A 13,699-nucleotide genomic window follows, 5' to 3' on the forward strand; every position below is an offset into this window, starting at 1 on the left:
GGTTCAGCATCCCTTCCTTTGTCCGGCTTAGTGATGCCCTGTGTGTCTACCTGATTCCCGACGGCCTTGATCAGTACTTCAGCCCTTGAGTAGTAGGACCATCTGGTCTTGACACCTTCTCGAGGATCCTACCCTTCTGAGCCTTTTAAAGTGTCCCTGGACTGCACGATGGACTGACCAGCTCTCTTGTGGGCTAATTCGGCAGAAGCATCCCTATTCCACTTTCAAGCCTGAAACTTTGGTGGTCACTACATTGTTTCACAAGTCGCCTTTTCCCCGCATTTGTGTCCCAGCATAAAGGCATCCTGTCCTGGAGTAGCTTCTGTGACCATGACAGGCAGGGAGCTGGTTGTCTTCTGTGTGCGAAGACCGTTAGCGGTACTCTCCTTTCTCCAACCTATGAAGTAGCCTGTGGAGGCCAGCATCAGTGCATCTTGCAGTTGTACCCGATTAGAAGAATCCTTGTACCCACAACTCCTGGGCATCACTGACCGTAATCAGTGGCAGAAGATTGAGTCCCCAGTGACCCACCCCCCGCACCATCCGCCTTGCTCTTGTTCTCCATAAAATAACATTGGGAACAACTCCCTTTGTCTCCTCTCACCTTTTGGCGGTCAACCCTGGGTTGAGTATTTGAAATATAAGAACTCAAATACTTCCCTTTAGTAAGAATTGTCAACTAACCTTTTTAACTATTGCCAACACAAGTAAATTGCAAGGCCTCATTCTTCTTAGGGTTGGACTGCTTAAGTTAGGGAATTAACTTGTGTCCTGGTTCCATCATTTATTGTGTTTTGTTTACTTAACTACTTTGCTGAATACGTTTTTTAATGCGTTACTGAATTATCTGTGGTGAACATGTAGATTTGTACGTTTGGGGATAAACCCAGGATGTCCGCGCCCAAGCGCCCTTCTAATCTATTTGAAGCAAAATTCAAATCCAATAATCACTCCAACACACTTATGCTTGGCAATGGTGTTTTTTATAAGTTCGTTATTCAAACAATTCTTCTACAACAAACACATGTTTTGGCCACTCCTTGGCGTAGGTCAGGGCTGTTTGAAATATATACCCATCCTGATGCATAATAAACATTTCTGATGCTTGTGCATATGCTTTGAATCACATGCTGTGCATATAGTCCGGCATCTAGTGGTAATCGCGGAGTATTGCATCTTTCTTTCGAGGATCGAAAGGGGATGTTGACATGGGCTTGCCTGTCACACTATCCGTGACGTGTATCCAAAATCCCTCTCACATCGAGGACACTCAGATTGTTTTTTTTCCACCCAACTAGTTGCTCGCCTTATGCGGAGCTTGTGAAAGATATATTGCAGATTCATAACTTTTGTCCCACGACCGATGGTAGTTTAGTCTTCGACTTTCACCTTCGATGGCTACTTGTGGACCCCGATGCCAAAGACTACTGCTTTCAGTGACTGTTGAATCGGTCGATGCTGTCGACCGCGTGGCCTCGGCCCTCTGGCCAGACCTATACAGTAGGGAGAGTAGGTCCCAGGGATTGATTCTCTGAGAATGCATTTCCTTCTCCCCTCTTTCCCTTTCTGGTCTGGCTGCCGCCCTTTACCTCTACTAAAGAGAGGACACCACTTAAATGTTGCCCGTCATGTAAAGGCAAATACCTGTGGAAAGACGCACATCGCAAGTGCCTCCCTCGTGACCACGACGAGCGATACTGCAAGTCTTGCAATCTTTTCCGTCCAAAGACGCTAAAAGACAGGCAGATAAAACGGTGGGCGGCCTATGCAATGCAGGCATAATGTGGTTCCCCGTCAGCGCCGTCGCCTCGAGTGACGAGGATTCTAGCGGCACCCATGGCTTTGATGTGGAGGCCATGGACCTTTCTGTCGAACCATCTGGTTCCCAGTTTCCAGTCCCCACCCCCGACGGGCAGGCCCGCCAACACTGCTATGGGGAGATCACACCCTGGCGACTTGGGCACACCCGCAGCACCTAGGGCTAAGCAGACAACCCCACAAGCTCCCTTAGCGGATACGTTGAGGAAGCATCCAACACCAATAAGCCCATCGAAAGTTTTGCCGGCGCCTACCGATCCTCACGATCGCCCGCCCTCCCCGCATCCATCGTCTCGGCATGCATCCGGGCATTCCACCCATAAGGGCATCTCTTGTAAAAAAAATTACGAGTGCCGACGCGCTGTCTGAGAGCGCACCTGCCCCAAAGGTTTTGGCGGAGACAAAGACGTCGACACCTACAGGCATGTCAAAATCTCTTCTTAATCCACCAGAGCTACTCGAGAGTCTCGTAAACATTGTTTCGGCGGCGAATAAACCGGAAACCACATCCTCTCGTCATGAGGAGTATTCTGAAGGGTCCCAGCCCCTCTCTAAGACTTTGGTTGATAGTCCCTTCCTTCTAAGGACACTCTTCCTCCTGGAAAGCCATTCCTGCCTCCTGACCCCTCTGGTTCATGCCTTTGGAGCAGAGTGAGGTTTGAGAGCTATATGTACAAACTATCAGTTTGTGACATTTACCCCTAAGCGACCTAGGGAGGAGGATTCCTGCCCTAGTTTTCCAAAGGTACAGAAGCTTTCAAGTCAAACTCCCCCAGAAGACGTTTTTGAGTTCTCAGAACCTGAAGAGGTCTAAGAGGATCCCTATGGTCAGGAAGACAACTCTTTTGGCCAGGACACACCCGACCAGTGCCCAGATTGGGGTCCAGGTCAGCCTGTAGAAGAAGCACCTTGGCTTTCCCCCACTCCAACCCCTGACTCCATTTGTCTGGATCCTTCCTCCTTGCCTCCACAGAGGCAAGCTTCGCCTATTGATGATCAGATGGCCTTTAATGCAATCCTGACAAGGGCTGCGGACCATATCCAAATTGCCACGCAGGAAGCTGTACAAGACACTGACTTTGTAGAGGACATCCTAAAGGAAAAAAAACACGTTTGGCAATCCCACTGCTAAATGTCATCAAAAAGCGCATTGCACCTTCTTTGATGTCCCCTTCACTTACAAGGGCCATCAACCCTTGGGTTGAAAAGGTGTTTCGCCCCTCTCCTTCTGACCCTTTTTACATCCGGGGGCATGCCACTCCAGACTCCCTGGTCGTCACTACTACCAGGAAGAGGGCCGGTGTGCCGTTGTCTACTGCAGAAGCGAGACCCGAAAAATTACTGAAAAGGGTTGTACGCCCTCTACAAGTGCGTCACAACTTCAGCTGCATATTCAACAAGAATCGATAATAATACCACCCTTCTTGCGAGTTATAGTGATGTGCAGTCAAACCTACTTCAGGAGGGTCTCCAAGAAGTCCTGGAACCGCTACGATCACGCCTACTGGCGATTGTCTCGGAAGGGAAACTGGCAACCCTCAACATCCTAAAAAACACTTTGGATGCAGCAGAGACAGCAGGGCGGTCACTGGCCAAGGGGACTTTTCTCAAAAGGCACCCCTGGCTCAAGAACTCTGGTTTTAAGCGAGAAACCCAGGCATCCCTAATAAACTGGTGGAAGACACAAATTTGTTTGGAAAAGCTGTGGATGATGCCTTAGAGACTGTGAAACAAGAGCACGAGACTCTTAAGTCTCTGAATCAGGTCACTGCTAGACCCTATCAACGGGGAGGTAACCCTCTCTATTCCTTTCTTGACCAGTCTTTTTCCTGTTCTACACACAAACAGTATGGCACAGGAGGTCCACTATGGTCCTCCGGACAAGGTGCAGCTGGCAACAGCCAATACCAGCGGAGGGGACAGCGAAGAGGCAAAGGCAGTGGTAGGAACTCCACCCCAAGAGGCTCCCAGCCTCTGCTCAGAAATGACTCGCCAGTCCGGGTACCCTCCCATGCCTGCCCGGCTGGGGGGGCGTTTAACATCCTTTCTTCGCGCATGGGAGGGGGTCACTTCAGACAAGTGGGTGCACAAGACAGTCTCCCACGGTTATTGTATTGGTTTTCACCGTCCACCATGAACCAGATGCCTATCGCCAGCACACCTGCAGATTCTGCTGCAAGAGGTGCAGATCCTTCAGGAAAAGGGCACCATAGCGGTCGTCCCCATTCATCAGGTAAACAATGGTATTTATTCAGTGTACTTCCTTGTAACCAAAAAGGATCTCACCATGCGCCCTTTGTTAGACCTGTACCCAGCGAACAAATTTGTCAAGCCACAAAAATTCAGAATGACAACATTGCAGGAAGTAATCCCACTGTTAACACAGGGGGATTAAATGCCAATATTTGTTATGAAAGATGCATACTTTCATATTTCAATGTTGCCAGCGCACAGGGAGTACCCAAGATTCATGATAGAGGACAGCTCAAAGTCCTTCCCTTCGGCATTGCCTCAGCACCAAGGGTGTTTACGAAGGTACTGGTGGTAGTAGCGGCTCACCTGCGCAGGCAGTCGATGCCAGTCTATCTGTACCTCAATCACAGGCTAATAACAGGGGATTTGTACGGAACATACCTATGAAATACCCAGAAGGCGGTAGATCTCCTTCAGTCTTGGATTCTCGATCAACGAGAAAAAGTCCAGCCTAGACCCCATCCAAGTCGAACAATTTCTGGGGGCTCTAATTCGGCCCAAAGACTGGCTCGTATTCCCCTACGACGTGATGGTTCAAAACATGCTGTTCCAGATCCCTCACCATGTAGCCAATCGTGAGGTGACGGTATGAAAGCCATGCAACTGTTAAGGATGATGGCCTCCTGCATTTATCTAGTCCCACACGCACGTTTGCGCATGCTCCCCATGCAAGAGTGGCTCTCGAGCCAATGGTGTCAGGCCAGCGGACAATAGGACGATGTAGTGGTTGTCTCGGCAGCCCTCGTACTCTCTCTGCAGTGGTGGTCGAAGGAATACCTTCACCACTCCCACAGTAAAAGCCACTCTCACCACAGATGCATCTGACGGGGTTGGGGGCTTACCTTCTTCATCAGACGGCAAACAGCGTTTGGTCCCCAGCAGTAGCATCCAACCACATAAACCTGTTGAAATTGCTAGCCATATTCAAAACCCTGAAGGCTTTTCAAGCACACCTCCAGGGAAAGACAGTCCTAGTCCTCACATACAGCACCACAGCCATGTATTACCTGAACAAGCAAGGGGGCACTCACTCTCCAGGGCTATCCAAACTGTCAAAGAACATATGGAAAAGGGCTCTCAAACACAAGATGATGTTTCTGTCACAAAACGTTTCAGGGGAACTCCATCTTCTGGTGGATGTGCTCAGCAGAGACTTACCACTAGCCATAGAGTATGAGTGGCGATTGCCCGAAGACCTTGTTCTCAACGTCTTCGCAGAATGGGGCTTCCCAGAGATCGACTTGTTCGCGACTCTGTAGAACGCACAATGCCCAGATTACACCTCCAGGTACCTGCAGAACCGCTCCAAGGGTAATGGTCTCTGGAAAACATGGTCAGGGAAATTTGTCTATGCGTCCCCCAATCCCCTTCCTACTACCCAACTCCCCTACTCAACAAGATAGTGCACAAGATGCACCAGGAACCAGTAACGATGATTGTGGTGGCCGATGTGGGCCTGCCAACCCTGGCGCTCTCATCTGATGGCTACGTCAGTCTCACCTGCGAGGAAGTGGCCATGCCCGTACAACATGCGGTCACATGGCAGGGGGGGGGGAACACTTCATCCATGCCTGCACACTCTCAATTTACAGCCTGGCTCCTGAAGTCATAGCGTTTGGACACCTCCGACTTCATCTAAGATGCGTGCACATACTTAAAGAAGCACGGAAACCTAACACATTGCTAATCCAACAAATGTAAACGCTTCGTCATCTGGTGCAATTCCAAGAGCATCAATCCCATTGACTGCTGACCAACACATATTGTCCTGTACTTGACTCGCCTACTAGATTCAGGCCTGGTTTTCAATTCTCTAAAAGTCCACTTAGCTGCACTCTCTGCTTACACCACATCCTAGAAAAAGATTTTGTGGTGGAAAATTCCTGTGATCAAGGCTTTTCTGGAAGGAGGTTAAAAGACTTCATCCCCCCATCTCCAACCCAGCTCCCGGATGGGACCTGAATGTTGTACTGACTAGACTAATGGGGCCACCCTTTAAACCTATGCATAAGGCTAGTCTTAAAGCACTCACTTACAAGACCGCCTTCCTGCTGGCAGTCACATCAATAAGGAGAGTTAGTGAACTGCCAGCAGGAAGGCGGACCTTTCAGTTCAAGACCAATTTGTCACGATTCACAAGGATAAGGTGGTCCTGCGCACTGACCCACGGTTTGCGCCTTCATTTATTTCAAAGTTCCATGTGAACCAATCAATAGAACTACCCACTTTTTTTCCCAAAACCCCACTAACGTGGCAGAAAGAAGCCTCCACACTCTTGATATGACGAGAGCAGTGATCTGTTATCTGGAAAACAGAAAGCCACTAAGAAAAACAAACCAGTTTTTCGTTTCAGTGGCAGCTGGTTGAGGGGGGGTGACCCTGTCTCTAAATCAGACATTTCAAAGTGAATTGTAAACTGTATCCCACTGTGCTATACTTTTACTAAGCGAGATCTGCCCTTCAAGCCTAGAGCACACACTACTCGTGGCACTGGGGCTTCATTGCAAATGTTCCTCTTGAGTCCATTTGTAAAGCAGCAACCTGGAGTTCCTTTACACATTACGACTGCCTAGATACCCACTCTAGATCTGACTCTCAGGTGGGACAAGCAGTGCTTAGACATCACTTTGGTACTGTTCCTTCACACATCCCACCACCATCTCTGGGTACTGCTGGCTAGTCCATGCACAGCATGTGAATCTAAGCTGATTCACAAGCTTCAGAAGACATGCATTACTCACCGTAATAGCATTTCTGATAAATATATCTTCTTCACATGTGCCCGCCCTTCCTCCCTTCTTGGAGTAGAAGGGACATAGGACATCTTGCACCTTTCTCTCTTTGTACTCCCTCATGGTAGTCATAAGGCTCCCTCACGGCACAAAAATCAGAGGGACCTCCACACGTGAGGGATTTTGGGTACACTACATGTCACGTTGGGGTCAGTCTTACAGGCACGCCCATGTCTACGTCGCCTTTAGATCCTCGAAAGATGCAATACTCCGTGATCACCGCTAGATGTCGGACTATATGCACAGCATGTGAATCTAAGCAGATACAATCATCAGAAATGCTATTACAGTAGGTAATGCATGTCATATCGAATCATCACATTATCCATATATTTCCCGATTATCAGAATTCCAAGTGAAAAACACCAAATGTGCATTATCGGACCATATCATGTACCAGTATTCTCACATGATACACATATAACACATATATTGTTTTCCAACGTACTGAATTTCAATTTTAGAAAACGCAATCAATATTGCCAGACCATATGTTCAAATACCAATATTTAAAAAGTGTCCCAGCAAATAAATTGATCATCCATATGGGCATCAGCAGGCATTTAAAAAAAGGGGGAGAAAGAAAAACCAGGAGTGGGGGCCGAGAGGTGAGAAACGGACAACAATCAAAAACACAAGAACAATTAGTTAACTTGCTTTGATGCTTTTGGAACAACGTTTAAAAAGATACACTAAGCATGAAAAAATGTTTGATCCCAAGAACAGCATAGTCCATGTCAATTTAAACACTTGTAAATGCTGACAATTATGCAATGATGTAAATCGAGAGTGAATAGTGCTCCTATTAAAAATGGTTCAAATCGACCCACTAAGCATGCTGCTGTGTCTTCACCTTTGGGAAGATATTGTGCAAAAATAAACCATCACCAATTCCAACTCCTTTCCAATCTGAAGAGTAATTCGGAGCAGACCTTCCATTGGCCTTGTATTTGTCACTTAACTTAACGGCTTTCACTTCTGAGTGCTCAAAATGCGACCCCCCCTACCCCCATATTCAAAAACATTATTCTTTTGTTGTCACCACTGCATCACAACAAAAACAAATGCAGTTATGTAGTTATGTTCTGATTGGGAAAATAAAGCTTCTGGCTTGTTTACAACGTACAAAATTCTCTTCAGCTCACAATCAGACGGGAAAGAGTAGTAAAAAAGGGAAGGAACCCAGGATATACCCACTCCCATGCCAACACCTACTCTAGGCATCGCCTAAGGACAGACACCATAGCTGCAGACAAGGGTGCACTAACCAATTAATGATGCCCAGTGACACAGTGAGCACCGACAAATCAGAGGGAGGGAACCTGCCCTACAAATACTGAGGCGATGGCAGGCAACCCCTTTGGCAACCTAAAAGCAAACATAGTACCACACACTTATCGACCCAAAGTTGGGAAGGAAGGGAGGAGCCCTCACCGCCTTCCCACTCATAGACCACCAACCAGTTATGGAGACAATACCACTATGTGCAGGACACGAGGAGGGACTCGGCGAGTGACGGTTGTCCAAAGCAACATAAAAGCCCCACTGACCAATCGCTAAAGCTCAACTCTCCTCTCTGGATACACCTCTCAAACTCTAAACAAACACAACCACATCCTTGCACAGCAATCCGCACATACTTCACTGCAACAACAAAACAAACCACACATCGATAGTCTCGCACAACAGCAGATGCGACTTTACCGAACCATAACCCACACCCATGCTCCGCGAACTGTGCTAACTGAACTGAAGTTGCAAACAGAACATCAAAAACATTTTGCTCTACCTTTTTGTCCCGCTATGCGCTACTAACCCACCCTCTTACGTTTTCAGTGCCACCAGAGCACCACTGCGTTGTTGATAATGTGCAGTATAAATATTCTTTATCGTTAACATTTAGAGCCCCACCCCCTGATAGCATTGCTGAATGCCAGCGCTTGATCTTTTCTACTGTTTCAAGACTAGAAATAATTCCTTTTTTTACTTTTTATTTCCTCCTGTACAATGCATTGATATAATGCTGAAGTAGTTTTAAATGTGCATAATATCTGAATCTTTCTCTAGATCCAAGTCTCAACTCCAATGCAAATTGACAACCTTGGACAGTACCCTGGTTCATATGCAAAACCTGGCGTGTGCCAAGCTGGAGCAGTTTTACAACTGATGGGCTCTAGCTTTAATGTTTTCCGAGACCTCTCATATCATTTATAAACATTGAATAAGAGTTTTAATCTGAACTGCACGCTAATTGGACCACCGTTTGATCACTTTTTGACCCGTTTTTCCCCTTGTTTTCAGCTGCCCTTTTATTCTTAGTTTTTAATGTTGCATGCATTTTATTAGGCACATTTTTGCACTTTGTCTTTGTTCCATGGCCCATATCTACTACGCCGTCCAGAAAGCACTCTTATCTGTTTTAATTTGGATGTGTAAACCTTTTCTGTTACAAAGTTTTAGCCGCAGTATTTAGTTCCTTTTTTTTAAAAAAATTAAGGATTTTTTAATGTCCAACAAAAATATTGTTTGCGTTATTAAATGATTTGCTATTTCTTTGATAAAAATGATTTCCGATAAAACATTGTAATCGAAATGCAGTGGCAGGTATATTGCACAGAGCAAGTTTGTGAAAGATGCTGTGTAAAAGGTGCAGGAATGTGAATCAGTTGTCTTTTTAATATTGTCAGTTTTGTGCTATTGTGTTTAATAGGAAAGCATAGAAGTTAAAGTACCATCTTTGGAAGACGTTCTATGGATCTATAAATACTGGCTGGTGCAAGTTGTTTTCGGTTGTCTGACTGCAATGAAGGTTCGATAAGTATGCAGTAGTCTTCATTTGTAGAGGCCAATGCTGTACCAAGAATAATCACGGTACTGTTTTAAGAGGTACTTACAGGTTTTAAGACCAACAACTCCTGTTGTTCTTGTCTGTGGAAGTGCTGGCAGTGGAACTAGGAAACCTAGAAGCTGTAGATGTGAGCTTACAACAGGTTTCTCCAGAAGGTTTGGTTCAACACAGATTGCCCGCTTTTAGTTGTAAAGAATTCAGTGTTCTCCATGAAAGCAACCCTGGAGTTCATTCAGAAGTATTTCATGCTATCTCATTAATGGGACAGGTCTGAGGTCCTCACTATATCCAAGACCTGTCAGGAGTGATCTGGATGCAATCGGTCAGCAGTGCTGTGCCAGAAAACTGAAATACAGGAGGATTTCCCTGCAGGCGGATGTTACTGGCTTATCTAGGCAAAGCATGGGGTATTTCATAGGGAGCTTGAAATGTGATGTTAAGAGGTGGGCCGCCATCAAACTGTCTTTGGGGCAATAGCAACTCCAGTTAACTGTTTCTTGAAAGTAAAGCTTTCTGTCAATGCTTCCACTTTGTGCACTGGGGAAGGTGTTTAAAGGGCTATGCAGCCTGGTGTGGAAATACATCTGGGAGGGCAAGCCTACATACATCACTCTGAGGAAGTTGCAGTAGTTCTTGGAATGTGGAGTATACAGCCTTCCAGACTTTGAGAAACATCACCTGGTGTTTTCTGCTCAGCATCTGGACCGGTGGCCAGTGAGCATAGGGGGAATGGCCGACATTTGGGTCTTAGCCGAAGTGAAACCGACAGATTAGCACCTTCTATCTTGCATTTGATGTCGAACAAAAAGTTGCTCACTGACTTTGAGGTTCTGCTGGCTCAAGATGTGTTGAATCCAGGGGTTCCACCTACATTTGTTTTCATAAGTATAGTTCTGATGCAATCCAGCAATCTGGGCTCTCCTCCTATGGCAGAAAATTGTATTCGAGTAGAGTGAGATGCACACGTGAGTTTGCACTGATGGCTGACGTACGATAAAATATCAGGCAACTGAACAGCATGATCAACTGCACGTTCGGTTGATACCAGAAGCAGAAAATAATTTTGTTGGCGCTCTGTGAGCGCCTGGCTCTAGAGTCAAATCCACGTCCATTGCTGGAATGCATTAGGCAGTAATGGAGTAAGCCTCACAGTGCTTCAACCATCAATGTAGAGCTACTGGAAGGAGACTAGTTTGACAACAGGGACGGATTGAGGCTGGTTGCAGGATGTGAGAAGGGTTGAGCCACTAATGGGGTTGTTAGGCTGGTGTTCCTCCTTCAGAGTAATTTTTGGATTGTGATGTCCAGGTCCATGAGTTCACGGTACTGCACAGGGTCTTTTGGAAGCCTGACCGGATGGGACGTGTTGGCCTTTCAACCATGCTAATGGGATGATTAAGCACATTTTAGAAGAACAGCCGAATGCCTCTGCTAGAAGCCCCGCCCCTATTGCCTATATGTTAGACGTCTGAAACTGCACCATGCTTGACACCAGTAATTGTGACCGTACCGCGACGAGTGTTCGCGCAAAGGTATTCATTAAGAAAGCCATACTAGATGTATGCACAAACGGATGACAAACTTGTGGAAAAGATCCCTGAAGGAAAATGAAAAAAGGAGAAAGAAGCTGGTGATGTCAAAAGAAGTGAGAGGGACACGCTAAGAAGATAAGAGATGATGTATGGAACTTTATAGAAGCTGATGACAAGTTAAGGAATCGAGTGAACATCCAAATGCAGTAATATGTGTGTGACACACTGCAGAAAATGCAAACTGTTTAATAACTGTACAAATGCAGCAACGCAAGTAGACTTAAGTAATCATAAAAGCTGGCTATACATAGTGAACAGACTGCAGGTGGTGCCACCATTATATATAATCTGGACTTCGATGTCACAATTTTAGTAAGCTCAAAACCCACAGAGAAAGAAGGATTGAGAGCTGTGTGTGTCACAGCAAAGAATTAATTTGCTGAACATTGCGGACTTGAAGGGTGAAGCTGTTTGGCCTGGTATTCTTAGGGAGAATTCTCTCTTTAGGCTGAATTTCCTAACCTAGTGAGTCCCCCAGCAGCTTTGCTCGATTTCTGGAGTTTGTTTTTTTCTCCTGCCAAGAGTGAGACTCTTTTTCTCCCACTCTTGGACATGATTTATGGTGTTCCTTTGACTGTTAATGTGTTTTATGGGCTATGTGGTCCTTTACTCCATAGGGTCTCATGTGTTTTTATTATGTGTTACACAGCACCCTGCGTGCAGTGCCACAGGGGTGTCATAATGACACCCCACCATAGACTCCATACCCTGGGACTGACTGACTGTCTCCCAGGGCATGTAAAGTCACCATTGGCTTTACTAGTCCCAAATTATTAACAGAAACCAGTACAAACCAACATATTGTGGACGTACTGGTCGGGGCAATTCGATTGCCCTGGGGTCTGTTAGTCGAGGGGGCATGTCTCCGTCCCCCCTGATCGAGTTTTGGCTGGTGGCAGTGGATACTACTTTTTATATTCGACCGCGAATATATCCCTATGGGATTTTCCCATTGTTTGAGGCTACCAACTTTAATTATTTAATTCTCATAGCCTCAAACATACCGCCGGTTTATTTAATTAATATTAATTCGCCGGTTGGTATTTTTTGCCAGGACTCTATTCTAAAAGGGCGTTTGTGTTCTCTTCTGTGACTCCAACCCAAGTCGAGCCATTTGTTCCACTTTTTGGCGGGCTTCTCCACAGAAGCCTCCAAAAGTGGTGCCACTCTGTCTGGGAACATAGGAGGTGTGGGAGGGGGTTTAGGCACCCTGGACTGAGTTACCTTGGTAACTCAAGTCGCACTCTTGTGTGATTGGCCCACCACTTAGCATATTTGATTGACAGCTAGGCTGAGTGAATGGGGGTATGCTGCATAAAAGCAGGGCTTTGGGGACTAGAACTTCAGAAGTCACCACAGGACCTGAGAATCCGACGAGGGAGAAGCTGAGCCGACCTACCACGATGACACCACCGGTGGAGCCCTGCAGAACCGACTCACCACTTCCCGACGACAGAGAAGATCTCCCGGCTGGAGAGGCTTCTTCCCCTGACTGTTGGGCACAACCAGTTTACCTTCTACTCTTCGCACCCCAGACCGGCTTTCGTTTTGATCCTCTTAAAGCGGATCCGGCCTACTGACTCTAAACTCACGGTGTTACTTTGCCTTCCTCTCTTGTTGTGTTCGTGAAAAAGTGTTGGGATCTGTTTCAATTTATTCTCTGCTTTTCTCTCCCTTTTTAAAACGAATTATTAGAGTGCCATCTACGTTAAGCACTCACCGCTGTCTGAAAATAAGTGGGGCTTTACTTAAGACTTGTCTAATATTCTTTTAAGGGAGTGTATATCTTTTAGTGACCATGTTTTTGGATTGCTTACTATTAGTGCCTGTGTGTTTTTCTAGATGTGGTTTTAAATAAATAATTATATCTCTTTTACACCAAGCTCTGGTCAGTGTTTACTTGTTCTATTAGGTTCTTTTGACCTATTGTGAATACTCTGTATACTGCCTAACTCTTCTTGAGGGAAGTCTGACTGCTCAGCCACAGCTACCAAGTGAATCTGTGTGGTACAGACTGCTACCAAGTGGGTTTACTGCCAAACACCTGTAGTCCTAAATCTTTTGCAGTGGTCCCAGAGGGAACTGCACAGGTTTCTGCCTAACAGGTATCAAAGGCTGAAGCAGCCAAGAACTGGTTATCTATCCATGAAGAACAGTGAACTGAAGGCGCTGAATCATCCCTTGTTAAGTTGCAAAGAAAGAACACCATGACTGGCAAGTTAGTTAATTCAAGACAAATGCTAGAAAATTAGCTGAATTGCGGTCTCCTGTCACGTGAGCCGTGGATGGAAATAGAAGGTGGGCATGCAGACCAGAAGTGTAAGTGTGCCTACACAAGAGAATCTACTACAAGGCCAAGTTCAAAGATGATCTTCATGGCAGAAGGCATGGTTGAT

General features: G+C 46.1%; 1 protein-coding gene across 2 annotated transcripts in view; it reads left to right on the top strand.

The window, feature by feature from the left end:
- The window catches only part of USP10 (ubiquitin specific peptidase 10), a 943,776-nt gene that overhangs the window by 543,492 nt on the left and 386,585 nt on the right, over positions 1–13,699 (top strand). The window lies entirely within an intron of this gene.

The sequence above is a fragment of the Ambystoma mexicanum genome, chromosome 1q (assembly GCF_040938575.1).
Source record: "Ambystoma mexicanum isolate Mex_15411 chromosome 1q, UKY_AmexF1_1, whole genome shotgun sequence".
Lineage (NCBI taxonomy): Eukaryota > Metazoa > Chordata > Amphibia > Caudata > Ambystomatidae > Ambystoma > Ambystoma mexicanum.